General features: G+C 48.5%; 1 protein-coding gene across 18 annotated transcripts in view; it reads right to left on the bottom strand.

The window, feature by feature from the left end:
* Camta1 (calmodulin binding transcription activator 1) overlaps nucleotides 1-13161 on the bottom strand; it is a 792350-nt gene that overhangs the window by 563633 nt on the left and 215556 nt on the right. The gene's annotated exons all lie outside the window — the stretch shown is intronic.

Genomic DNA, 13161 nt, shown 5'->3' with positions numbered 1-13161 from the left:
CAGAGGACAAACCCAAGTGTTGTTCCTCAAGAGCAGTCTCCCTTGCTTTTTGGGATGACGTCTGTCTCCCTGGAACAGGGGGCTCAGCAGCGAGCCTGTCTCTGTTCTACAAGCATGGGATTTTGAGTGTGCATTATGAGACCAAGCTTTTGTGTGTGGATCCCGGAGCCCAGGCTCAAGTCCTCGTGCCTGTGTAGCTGCTTTTGTTTGGGATGCCGGGGGTGGAGCCCAGGCCCTGTTCATGCCAGGCTAGCACGGACCTTTGAGCAACTCAGCTAGCCCTGCTTTGGTTTGCACTGAAATGGTGGTGATGTTAGAGGGGGTGTGGCAGGCTGATGGGGAGGGGGTGAGCACAGGAGAAAGGAAATGAGGAGCGTTGAGAGGGAAGAGGCCACCCCAGGTGGGCTCAGGATGGTGATGACATGAGAGAGTAACTTCCCTCTCCAAAGCAAGTGAAGAGCAGGTCGGGGTGGGCTGAGTTCTGTGCTCAATCGGGCTCCAAATGCCAGGTCTGCAAGGTCGGAGAGGACGCTCCTCTCTCAGTGCCTGACACCAGATCTGTGAGGAAGTCCTGTCACTCGTCTCCTCCACACCTCCACCTTTCCTGGCTCAGACCGGGCACCTCTGACCCACGCCCATCCTGAGCCCTGCTGTCAGTCCCTCGGGACGTATGCTGGCATGTGAACAGCTTGTGCCTGCACCTGCCATGGCTCCCTGCTCCCTGACTGGTCGGACTAAAGCCCTGTGGCCAGTCCTACCATGATGGCACAGGCCAGGCAGCTGCAGCCACATGGCCCAGGCTCTGCAGCCCGGGAGATTCTCTGTGCTTATGTGACACCTCCGCAGAGACGTCCAGGGGAAATTAACGCTGAGGCGGGTGGCTGAGCTTCTCCCATACATCAGCTCCTGGCCTTCTCCGCCAGCAGCCTAAACAGCCCTCCAGAGGGCCCAGGTAATTCATCCACCTTCCCCAAGACCCATACATCCTCCAAACCCTCCCAGGAATGGCCGTGTGCACCTGCAGCCAGCCGGCTTTCCGCCCTCGCTGCCTGCCTGTCGCCCGCGGAGATGTCACGGCATGTGACTCGGAAGGGAGCCGATGCAGGAGAAGGCTCGCAGCAGCTCCAGCTGACAGCCCCAAGTATCTGCTAAGTGAAAAGCTACCATACCTCCCACCCCCCAGAGCCCTAAAGTCTGCTGCCAGCCATGGAAGTGCTTCCCCTGAAACACACCTCCAGGAGCCGCTGCTAAGACAGACACGACAGCACACAGGGAAGATGACCAAAGAGACAGGAAGGGTCCTGTCTGGGCAGGTGCAGAAGTTACTCTGGGAAGGTATAAATATTAGTCATCACTCCCACCCCCATACAAACACACACACACACACACATGCACACACACATACACACAAAGACAGTAGCCAAACTAGCCAAAACTAAGACATCCTCACCCCAAAACTTCTGCAAGAAAGGGACTCATGGGGTGCAGCCCTGAGTTTGTGTGGAGAAGCTAAGAGTGGCCCTCATGCATCAGGGAGCCAACCCACCCTGGGACCTTTACCAGGGACCACGCGAGTCAAATGTCCCCTGTGTGGCTTCATCTCCTGGCCCTTCTTTTGGACCTCTCACACAGGAAGGAGTCAGAGGCTGAGATCCCCGTGCCTAAACTCACTATGGCATACCCATTAAAAACACTTGGGGAAATTGTGTTCTGGTTTCTGATGCTTTCTTGAGGCAGCCAACTTAGACTCTGGAACACCTGCGTTCTACCTTGTTACAGTGACCTCTGGTGGTCACGAGCCAGACATTGCATAATTTCTAGCAACTGGGCGACTGATGCCTTCAGGTCTTCTGAGATTCTGGGAAGAGCAGGGAAGGGGAGTCAGGAGCGGCTGGCAGCAGGCCTTCCATCACCTGACCCTGAGTAACCTAGTCAGGCTTTTGGACCATGCCCCAGGCTCTGACTGCCAGCCTGCAGCCATGCCTCAGCTACTGCTGTCCCTCCCCCTACCAGCTGGTAGCATCTCCACGCCAGGCGTAGAGGGCACAGGCTCAGGGAGGTTTGGAAAGGAGACCTGATCAGGGTGAAGAGAGGGATTTTAGGTTTGCCATCTCTCGTCTCTGCCAGCAGCTCTGCTCTGCCTCCTCCGGAGCTCCTGAGATAAATCAGAAAGTTGCCCTCACCCCCATTGAGAGAAAGCCAGACAGAGTCGCTGCCTACCCAGGCCGAGGGGCCAGAGCCTCAGCTCGGCACCTCCAGAAGTTCATCCTCACACAAGGCACTGCCACAGACAGACAGATCCCACAAGTCCCTGCAGGATGAGCCAGGGAGAAGCTTGACCTCGCTGTTTGGAACATGAAGACAGGATCACTCTCCTGGCATTCTTGGGGACTCAAAATGGATGGAGAATATCAATATTGCCTCCATCTTCCTTTCTCTACAAGAAGACGTCAGCAAAGCTTCCTGCAGAGGATGGTACAAGGATCATTAAAAGGAAAATGTCCATGGTAATTGCGCCTTTATGCATATTTCCTCACTCCGAAATTCTGTAAGACAATAAAGCTTCCATCCCCAGAACTGTCTCTTCAGCATGTTCTTGCATTATGCTTAATTTCATAAGAGTTTCTCAGCCCCACATAACGGCACAGTTCAATGCAAAATCAGATATAAATCTAGCTTAAGAGACTCTCAACAGGAATTTCATCTAAAACTGTAAATGTTAAAAGATTCTGGCTCTGATTTATGTTATGTTGTGTGTGTTCAAAGAGAGCTCTTAGCTGGCCCTCTTAGGCAGTGGGTGTTCCTGGATCCTCCACACCTACGCTCTGGTTCCCCAGGTCAGACCCCAGGTTTCTCTGTCCTGCCCCCAGGTGGCTAAGGAAAAGCTTTGCTGTCACTTCCCTGCTTCCCCAAACAGCAGGTCATGTCACACGAGGTGCCTTCCCCAGCTCCCACTGGCCTCCATCTCTAGGAAGGGTAGAAGAGAGGTCAAAAGGAAGCTAGTGTGCCCCGGACCTGGCCACAACCCCATGGCTCGGGTTTGGGCATATACTTCGAGACCCAGCCGGTGACAGTATGCTTGTCTGGCTGGGTGCTGGACAGGACACTTGAGATCCTGGCTGTGAATCCGAGACGGGCTGAATAAATCCGGAGGAGGCATCCATCTATTGTCTGAGCATATTTAAGATGTTTTTAATATGCAGATTATTTACAGACCAGGCTCCTACAGCTCCAAAGCAAGCATTACAGTCCGTCATGTAAAACCATATCCAGGCAATTTTATTACAGGCTATCACGAGCATGCCGTGCTTAGACAACTTATAATACACAAATTATTTACATCGTGAAAACATCTCAGTGGCCCTGGCATTCCACTTTCAACAAAAGACAACACCACAGCAGTAGATTACATTGAAATATGCTGGCTGGCTTCTGAAACTTCCAACTTTATATTCCAGAATGCTAAATGCCAAAAAATAAAAAATACAAATTCACAGTTAGGGCTTGGCGCTGAGCATGTCTAAAAATGCACGTGATGGGTGGAGGTATCACGAGCTGCAATCCCCCATCCCAAAAAAAAAACCCAAATAAGTCAATGCTCTGCAATTGTAAAATCCACTTATTTAAAGAAGATTGAGGTTTCCAAGCCTTATGATAGTACTTAACATATTTAAAAATATGCACTGCAAAGCTCTAAAAGTTCCTGAATTCATCCATAAAAAAATAAAAAAGAAATGCCTTGCCACTTTTAATGGACTCCACCCAACTTGGAGCCGAATCTGTAGGGTATACGCCCCCAGAAGAAAAGGAATTGAAATGACTTGTCTCCATATCTTTCCAGGAAAGTGGATTAAATATAGATGCGTGCTCACCCACCCGCTCTAGGCTGCCCGTTCTCCTCCCACACCCCACAGCCCACGAAAACGAGAGCATTAGCAAGTCTACTTAAGCTCTTGGATACCTGATGGCGACAAAGCCAAGGGCCCAGCTTTGTGCCTCTTAGCACACTTCGTCTGAGACCCTAAAGCCAAGCCACCAGCCAGGCTGACACCACCATCAGCTTTGAGCATTTCACAGCACTCTCAACCCACACACCTGTATGTCTTCCAAACGTCTCCCGTTTGTTTCCCAATATGCCACTAAATGATCCTTCTGGATGACAGTTCAGACGAGGCACGAAGTGCTACCTATTTTAGGTCACACCCCTCATGCCCAGACACCAGGAAGGCCCCAGGACTTGGTGACAAATGTGTCTAAGCAGGGGAGTCCATTTCCGTTCCTTGTCCAAAGAAAGGAAGGGGTTGTGTTGCCTGGGCATTTTGCATCTTTACGAATGAAGCCAAGTTTCTAAAACTCTTGCAAAGGAAAGAGGATGGGAAGAAGAAATGGAGGACGAGAGAAGGAAGGGAAAGAAACAGAAGAGGAGGAGGAAAGCAGCAGCTCCGACCAGCAGTATGTCACAAAGCATGATTCTCACAGAACGACGTAGCGTCAAGTCCACAGTGCTCAGGAGTCTTGCTCCGGACAGGTGACAGGGTGCTCTGCCATCACGCTCGCAGGACATGGCGGGCGGCGGGCACCTGCAGTACCTGAGTCATTTCGGAAGCCCGCGCCTCCGAAGCTCTGTACGTGAGCAGCAGTCTCGGGGGACACTGTGCCTGGTGCACACAGATCTGAGAAGGAGCTGGGCAGACGGGTGTGAACCGTCAAAACTCCCAGTGGCTGTGGAGGCTGGCTGCCGGCACACTGGGCTCGGTGCAGAGAAACTGCACGTCCACACACGATGGAAGCCGAAGTGACCTACTTGCAGAGTCAAGTCTCGAAATACTCATTCCTCACTTGATAGTGCATTGATCTCCTCCCGCGTCAACATGCACACGGCTCTTCACACCTGCACTAGCTGACTAACTCACGCCATCCTGATGGGAAGTTAAGGTCCCTTGTAGAGACCTCACCACAACCACCGTCTCCAAGTGTGTCTCTGAATGTGTGCGCGCGCACACACACACACACACACACACACACACACACACACACACGCAGGCAGGTATGTGCTCACATGTGTGCACAAGGATGTGAAGGCTGGAGAATGACCTTGACTCCACTTTTCAAGCACCATGAACTTGACTTTACTGAGTTTTGAGGGTTATTTTTTGGTTTTGAGGCAAGGGTTTTCACTGGCTGGCTAGCAAGGCTCCTCCGTCCTCCTCCCCAGCGTTAGGGTTATAACCTCCCACTCTGCCTGGGCAGAGAATAAGCCCATGGTCGCAGGCAAGCACTCTACTGAGCCGGCCCTCACCTGCCCATGAGCTCACACACCTCATTCCAAAGCTAATCATTTTGTACAGTTGGTTTGGGGGATTTGTGGGCTTTTTGATCTGTTTTCTCTCTTTGAGGGGGTGTTTGGTTGGTTGCTATTTGTTTGTTTGTAGGCAGGGTCTTAGGTAGCTGGGGCTGACCTTGAACTCCTCATCTCCCTGACTCCTCGGGGTTATGGGTGTGTGCCACCGTACACCACGCTGGCAGGGAAGAGGAGCTTTTGCTGCTGGGTGTGTCTGCTGCTGTGCTGTGCAGCGTTCCATTGGGGAAATATGTGAGAAGAGCCTCACCAGAAATGGTTTTCTCTTTCCTTCTTTAAGATTTCTTTCTATTACCTACAATTGTGTGTGTGCATGTATGCAGAACCCTGACAGAGACACCAGATTCCCTGGAGCCGGGGTTACAGACAGTTGCGAGCTGCCTGGTGTGAGAACCCAACCCAGGTCCTCGGGGGGGGGGGGAGCAGTGCATCTCCTCTCCAGCCCTCTCCACAGCCTTTGCCGGAACCAGCAGTACCATCTTTCCTTCCGCTGTGTATACACTTCAACATCCAGAGGCAGATGCTTCTTACTACTAAAATAAATCCCCTTACAGTTGTGGGGCTTAGCAATTTTTTCATATTTTCATGACTCTCTGCTTGGAAGCTTGTTTTTGTCTTTTAGGTTTTTAAGACAAGGTCTCACATGGTACTTCAAGCTTGCCTGGAACTAGCTATGTGGCCCAACCATGCATCAAACTCACGGCAATCCTCCTGCCTCAGATTTCCTAGGTGCTGTGATTACAGTATGTACTTTAACCAGCGTGATTACAGACTGTGACAAGAAGATCAGCTCCAAGTGTCCCCACCCCACATTTCAGAGCCACTGTATCCTCAGGCTATGTGGGTTTTAAATTTATCTGAAATTCAAAGAAAATTCTCCCCAAGTACCTTCGAGACTAATACTCAGAGAGCACGACAGATGGGTTTGCAGGGCAGAGAGGCCACACGCCTTGAGCAGGCCCAAGAGAGGCTGGTCCACTCATCATGCCCTCCTCTCCTGTACAATCTACCTGCCTCTCTGCAGCACAGAGCCTCCGGGTCCTTCCCAGATGCTGCTCTATAAATACCCAGCCTGTCTTCCCAGATGCATTCAAGCCATCTCAAGTATTCCACATCCATTTTTCTTTATCAGACAGCTGCAACCGGGAAAGGCTGAATGGGTGCGTGAGTATATCATCTTTCTTTACATCACCTACACAATTAATTCAAGTAACTCTTTGGGCAATGCCTGGTGCATCTGAAGGACGTTATTAGCCAGTTTAGCAACAGCCTCAAAAGGTCTTCTTGTTTTATTGCCTAAAATGTTAGGAAGAATCCCACTCTAAGGCTAATTAAGAAGCCTTCCAGCCTCAGCAGGCCACAGCACAGGCAAATGACTGCGCCCTCCAGGAAATGAGGCCTCTAAGAGGCTGCAGGCCCTGCATGTACCAGCTCCTGACACACAACCCTAAGGTCCCCAAACCACTGCTTCACTGTTGCCATGGCAACAAAAGGAATGCATCTGATAGTGCTGACTCACTCTTAGCAGCAACACGGATGGGTTTGAGTGAGAAGCATCAGGAGCTTGTCTGAGGAAAAGAAGCAGCTTAGATGCAGGCAGCATGGAGAAGACACAAGCCCCAGGTGCAGGACATCCAGTTCCACTCACAACTTTATAACTGACTGACTGTGTGATGTTGGGGAGGTTACTTATCGCTTACGAATGTGAGACAAGTCGGCGGTGGAACCAGGGAAAGTCATGCATCCTGGATGGCAACAGTCCTCGGCAGACCACGACCTCTCAACCGACGTCAGCGACTGTCATTGTTGCTAAGAACTGGTCGTGCCGGCTAGTGTTCATTTAGCATTTTCCAGAGCTTTGAGATTCTTTTGTGTGGTATTTTCTCCTTTTTTCTCTACTTACTGATGCTGACGGAAGTTCAAACTTATAAGAAGTAATAGCGACAAGACACGCAGCCACATCTGCTGATCATATTTTGGCAGATCAGTTCATTTTTTAAAAAAAATAGTAAAGAAGGAAACAAAAAAAAAATTGCTCAGTCTGTAAAGTGCTCACCAGACAAATATGAGGACCTAAGTTTGATCACAGCTACACACGCACACACACACTCACACACACACACACACACACACACACGCACACACACACTCACACGCACACACACAGCTGGGTACAATGACACACCTCTGCTGGGGTGATGTACACAAGAGAAACCCTGGAACGCACAGGCCAGTCAGTCTAGCTGAACTGGTGTGCTTCTGGCCATTGAGAGACCCTGTCTAGTGTCACCCTCTGACCCCCACGTGCACACATGAACACAGAGGGTAACCGGAGCTCATCTGGACCTCACTCACTCGCTCTTCTCCCCTCAGGTAGCCCCTGACTGCCAGTTAGCTCCGTCACTACGTAAGTGCTGCCCTAGCCAGCTTTAACTGTCAACTTGACCCAGCCTAGAGACACGGGGAGAGGAACCTCCCTTGAGGAATTGCCCAGATCAGACGGGACAGTGGGGCGTGTCTGTGAGGATTGTCTTGATCGCTGATTGACTCAGGAGTTTCTGCTTCAAGTTCCTGCCCTGACTTCCCTCGGTGATGGACTGTGACCTGGAAACGGAAGCCAAATAAACCCTTCCCTCCCCAGCTTGCTTTTGGTCATGGTTTCATCGCAGCAATGCAAACCCTAACTGGGGCAGAAAGCTTTGCTCCCAGTGTGGTGACATGAGCAGAGGGGTGAAGACTTTAGGAGGCGTGGCTTAGTCACCAAGGACTTGCCCTAGGCCAGGATTAATGTCACCTACAGGCTTGGTTGGTCCCTTTTCCTACTGCTGTGGCCAATTGCCTGACAGGAAGCAGCCTAAGGAAAGGTTTATCACCGTGACAGATAGCAAACTAGGATAGGCACATATCCATAAATAACATGTTTTTATATTTGAAGCTTCTGGGGACTATAATACATGATACATTTCTTTCTAAACTTCTTTTTTTCACAGCTCTTTTCGTTTCCGTACACGTAAATACCCTTAGCTCAGTTTTCACTGCTGTGTATTAATCCATCCCAAAAAATAGACTCACAATTTGTACGTTCGATCTGCTACTGAGCTGTTTAAATTGTGTCCACGTTCATATTGGTCCGGACAGTGCTGCAGAGAACACTGTGACACGACTCCAGGCAAAGGGACAGGGGAATCTGTCTGCAGGGCAGCCTTTCTGGTGCGGGCCCCTGAGACAGCCCGCAAGACTTGTGTGGGGTCTGAAAGGTCACACCCGCTTTCAGAGAACACTGCCAGGGTTGGGCGGAGACTTCTCTTTTTGATGTGTTGGCATTTAAATGTGGAGCTGAAGTGCTGATGGGTAACACTCAGGGGTCTCAGCAAGGTGAGCTCGATGGCAATCAGAAATTCTGCTTGCACATACTCTCTTCCTGGTTAGGAGTTCCTGCATGGGAATTGGCAGGGATGGGAGATATTAAGGAAAGGGGGAGAGTGAAGCAGAGATGACATAAGAAGGGAAGGGAGAACAATGGGGTGGGGGGTTGGGTGAGGGGACAGTGGGGGAGGGACAGAGGGAGGTGTTTGGGGAGGGAGAACTAACACAGAGGATGTTTGTAAGGGCTGTGTGGAAAGTTCCCATTTTATAAGCTTTATAGAAAAGACAGACAGACAGACAGACATAGAGATTCATAAACAAGAATTTCATTGAGTTATCTCACACAGGCTACCGTACTCATGGCAGAATACACAGGTGGACAAACAAAAATTCCGGTGCCAGGTGTGAGCTACACCCCCTCAAGCTGTTGGTCAGGGATGGATCCTAGAGATCCCCAAATGTACAGGCTACATCCGCTGCCCTTGGTTGCCCGCCAGAACTTGGTGGCGAGACCCTGATGGCTGAAGATACCACATGCTTTGGTCACAGGACATGGGGACATCAAATGAGCAGGAGGCTTCCTCCATGGTGGCCAGCTTTTACAGCCTGGAACGTACTATGTGGGCTAGAGTGTCTTGCCCAATCTTACCCAGCTTTGAACCTTAAAAGCTATAATAATGACTGGCACATCAAGGCATACCCATGGGACAACAGTGGCACAAATGTCATGGGGGCAAACAACCACTTTCAGGTTGAATTTAATGCCCATTCCATGGGAAGAAACCCATGCCTGGTGCTGTACATCTGCACAGGAACCCACGCCTGGGAGCTCACAGGCCGCAGAGATGAGCCCACACTTCTCCTCTCTACTGAAAGGACACTGTGTAAAGCCGCCCTCCGTGCTCGGCCTCAGACCCCATCAGAGGAAGTTTCTTTGGGCAGCTGATTCAGATGAACTCACAACGGATCAAAGCACAGAGTAAGAAAGCAGTCAGCCACAAAGGGGGCATCTACATCAAACCTTTCTCCCAAGGCTCAGGGACCGTCCTGGAAATGGGGATGGAAAGACTGTAAGGGTCATGGGAGGACAAGAAGGAGACAATGTCTTCAGGACGTGGCAGAAACAATGCCCTCACGAACCCCCAGCAGCTGGGGCTGCCTCCCTGAGATCCACAGTGATCCAGCTAGCCAGCATTCTAAAACAGAGGGAGGGGGCTATGGAGGGCTGATGGATTCTCAGGAAGGAAGAAGCAATTCTCTTTATGGGTGTGGCCCTGGTAAATTGAGCACACTTCAGTGGGTGGCCCCATGCCTGTAAACATATGAGTCAGCACAAATTAGACTCCAGTGGATCATTTAAAAACAATAACATGAAGTCAGCAGTGAGAAGAAGGCTTGGATCTGAGAGCAGTGAGAGGAAGAAATGGGAATAAATATGATATGCCAAAGTAAATAAATATGCCAAAATACATGGCATAACGTTCTCAAAGAACAAAAAATATATACTTAAAAAAGAATTCCTTAATACAGTAGGTGTGTGGCTCAGCTGGCAGGGTATTCGCTTAGCATGCATAAATACTGGAGACAGGAAGGCCACAAGTTTTTGATCATCCTTGCCTGTATAGTGAGTTCAAGGACAGCTTAAACCACACGAGACCCTGTTTCAAGAAAAGGGGAGGCTAAAGAGATGGCTTAGTGGTTAAAGCATTGCAGTTTAAGAATGAGAACCTGAGTTCAGATCCCCCGAACCCATTTAAAATCCAAGCATGATTGAACATACCTGTAACCAAGTTCTAACATGAACCCTGGGGGTTAGCGCTAACTAGCGTATCTAAAACACTCTCTGGGTGTACTTAGTTACTCTCAAAAATAATGTAGAAAGCAATAGAGGATGGCATTTGGCAACCTCTGACCTCTACATGCATGCACATACGTGGACAAGCACACCTACAAGCACATGTACACACATGCATATACCACATAAACACACACACATATGCATACACAAGCAAGTTCAGTGTTCCCAGTCCTTGATCATGTGTAACAAAATGGAAGCACATATTGAGGACCTGTCGCATAGTCTAAAGGACAATGCTTATCTTGAAGGGAAGAGTTCCATGAAGTGTTTGACTTTGCAAGATAAACTGTCCAGTTCTCATTGAATGCTGACTTACAAGCGGATGAACGGTCTTCAGATTAGAGTACTTGCCAGGACTTCTGCTTCTGGCCAAGATCGGAACCGAGAAGCTGAACAAGTGCAGAACCTTGGTTCTCTAGACGTGGACATCTGGCCAGAAAGACCATGGCCTGTGTGAGCTGGGAGACATACAGGGCGCGCCCCATGGCATCCTTCGATGACTTGCTATGGGGTTTCCAGGCTGTGGCACGAGAAGGGGACCTAGGCCTAGAAACATCCCTGAGCTGAGAAGAGGGAACTAGAAATGGAGGTAGGCGGGTCCAGATCACTGAATCTCCAAGACGGGGTGCTGGGAAGGACACTCAGAGAATTCTGACACCGTGCAGAGAGCACCTTCAATTATTTGTGTAAATACAGATCCATACGTGTATACAGCAGACCAACCAACAGGATTCCAGACACTCATTCCTGCTATCCATACAGGGAAACAGAGTGACACCTGTTTCCAACACCACACATGGAAATGTTCACGATACTTAAGGCAGAGGCCAGATCTCCCGGTAGGAGAAAAATTAGCTCCAGACTCAAAGCTGCTGAGGACCCAAGTAACAAAGCATAAAAAATAAGACCTGAAATGTTTCATCTGATTTCAAATGATGTAAGCATGCTCCAGAACAAAGCTCGTGAATATTTATAGGAGTATGTAGCAAGCCTCCCAACACGGTAAACTCGGAATGTCTGAGATGAAACGGAAAATTCCCAGGTATGCAAAGGAGCAAGAAAATGTGACTTATAATGAGGAAAATCAATCACAAACAAATCAGAAATTATACAATGATGGAATTAGTGGATGAGAAGATTGAAGGCACGAGGAAGGAGCATGGAAATTATAAACAGAACTAACCAAAGTTTCTACAGATGAAAATTGCAATCAAAATCCAAGGTGCAACTGGAGTGACAAACACAATGGGTGAGATAAACAGAAAATTAGATGTCACAAAAGGAACCCTGAAGCCTACGAAAGCATCAAGCCGTAATGAAACGCAGGCAGAAAAGGAAGGCTGGGTTTGGTGGGGCATGTCTGCAGTCCCAGCACTGTGGGGGCAGAGGCAGGAGCATCAGCAGCTCATGCTCATCCTCGGCTACACACGAGTTCAAGGTCGGTCTGTGCTACATCAGACCTTGTGTCAAAACATCAAATACAAACGTAAAAATGGAGGGAGGAAATGAACAGGCATCAGTGAGAATTTCCAGAAAGCTTTATGTGGATAAAGTTTCCAGTGGAGGGGAATGGACAGGAAAAGGTTTTGAAAGAAAGAACGAAAAAAGACTGTACAAAGTTTTCCAGACTTGGCTCTAAAAATAAACTAATAATTTGTATGTCCAAGAAATTTAGTGACCCAGATGTAGGAGTGCACACCTTTAAGCCCAGCACTCAGGGAGGCAGAGGCAGGCATATCTCTGTGAGTTTGAGACCAGCCTGGTCTACAAAGCGAGTCCAAGACAGCCAAGGCTACACAGAGAAACTCTGTCTCAAGAAACAAAAACAAAACAAAAAAATAAAACAGAAGAAAAAGAAGACAAAGGAGGAGGAGGAGGAGGAAAAACTTAGAATAAGAAATTGATCATAAGACACATTAAAAAATGCTGTCACTCAACAAGATCAGCTTGCTTAAATCTAGCAATGAAGATAAATCTTAAGAAAAATATTTAAAAAGACACATTGTGCACATAGAAACAAAGATGTGGATAACCAGAAATGGTTATCTCATCAGAAACGATATGAGGAAGCCGAAACTCATACAGCCACTTCTTTAAAGTTCAGAAAGAAAAAAAAAAAAACCTAGCAAATGAAGAAAGAAATGGTAACTGAAATGGTATCCTGGAAATGGCAACTCATGGTCCAGAGAGAGACTTTTATGATTTAAGAAGGCTGTCTAAAGCAAAACGGGTAATGATAGAGCATAAGAGTGATGACATCCCAGGAATTTAAATGTGTGCGTGCATAAAAGGATGAGGGTAAGACACAGAAACACGGGACTGCCACCCTGTGTTTGGGTCTGTATCACCTGACTGTGAATAGGGATGTTATACTGTATATGAAAACTGAGATAACTACAAGGAGGTAAAGCTGACAAGACAACAAAGCAGGAACATGGAATCACAAGAATTCTTTTAACCCAAAGGAGGGTGGGAAAAGAGGAAAGGAGAACAAACAGGTGTCAAAAACAGAAAAAAATAATAAAAGCCTAACTATAGTTCTAACCACATTAAAAGTAAATGGTCTAAATACTTAAAA

The sequence above is a fragment of the Meriones unguiculatus genome, chromosome 3 (genome assembly GCF_030254825.1).
Source record: "Meriones unguiculatus strain TT.TT164.6M chromosome 3, Bangor_MerUng_6.1, whole genome shotgun sequence".
In the NCBI taxonomy this organism is placed as follows: domain Eukaryota; kingdom Metazoa; phylum Chordata; class Mammalia; order Rodentia; family Muridae; genus Meriones; species Meriones unguiculatus.
The sequence above is the reverse complement of the archived record's forward strand: the minus strand, read 5'-3'. Positions and strand labels throughout refer to the sequence as shown.